The sequence below is a fragment of the Mus caroli genome, chromosome 1 (genome assembly GCF_900094665.2).
Source record: "Mus caroli chromosome 1, CAROLI_EIJ_v1.1, whole genome shotgun sequence".
In the NCBI taxonomy this organism is placed as follows: domain Eukaryota; kingdom Metazoa; phylum Chordata; class Mammalia; order Rodentia; family Muridae; genus Mus; species Mus caroli.
Window position 1 is genome coordinate 25,641,414 of NC_034570.1, and position 1,098 is coordinate 25,642,511.

The following is a 1,098-nucleotide window of genomic DNA, read 5'->3' on the forward strand; positions in this document are numbered from 1 at the left end:
AAAAATCATCAGATCCTACTACCAAAGCCTCTACTCAACATAACTGGAAAATCTGGATGAAATGGATAATTTTCCAGACAGATACCAAATACCAAAGCTAAAGCAGGATCACATAAACTATCTAAACAATCACAAAAATCATAAAGAAACAGAAGCAGTCACTAAAAGTCTCCCAACCACAAAAAGACCAGGACCAGATGGGTTTAGTGCAGAATTCTATCAGACCTTCAAAAAGGTCCTAATACTTGCACTCTTCAAACTATTGCACAAAATAGAAACAGAAGGAACCCTACCTAATTCGTTCAATGAAGCCACAATTGCTCTGATACCAAAAGAAAATAGACCTAACAAAGCAAGAGAACTTGAGACCAATTTCCCTTTGGAATATCAATTCAAAAATAATCAATAAAATTCTTGCCAACTGAATCCAAAAACACATCAAATGGCTCATTCATCACAATCAAGTATGCTTCATCTCAGGGATGCATGTATGGTTCAACATACATGACTACATCAATATAATCCCCTACATAAACAAACTCAAAGAAAAAGGATATGATATGATATGATCATCTCCTTAGATGCTGAGAAAGCATTTGACAAAATCCAACAATACTAAAGTCTTGGAAAGATCAGGGATTCAAGGCACATACCTTAACATAGTAACAGTAGTATACAGCAAACCAGTAGCCAACATCAACCTACATGGAGAGAAACTTGGAAAAATCCCACTAAAATCAGGGACTAGACAAGGCTGTGCATCCTCTCCCTTCCTATTCAATATAGTACTTGAGTCCAAGCCAGAGGTGCTGCACACCCTCTGGGCCCCTTTGTCTGCATGGATAGGGTCTCTAGTCATGGGTGGACAAAGCGTCAGATGAATTGACAGACAGATGCACACAGGAGAGGTAGTGTGGAATCTGAATGTATTTTGTCAAATCGAGCATCAGACTTTTTAATGCAGAAGACAATAAGGAAGTTGGGTGACACACCAGCAAGGTACAAAGAGGTTACTGGAATCTTACATAAAACAGAGGAATGCAATCACAGAAGGTCTAATGGGAACCACCTGGGATAGAATTCATTGTTAACAACTGG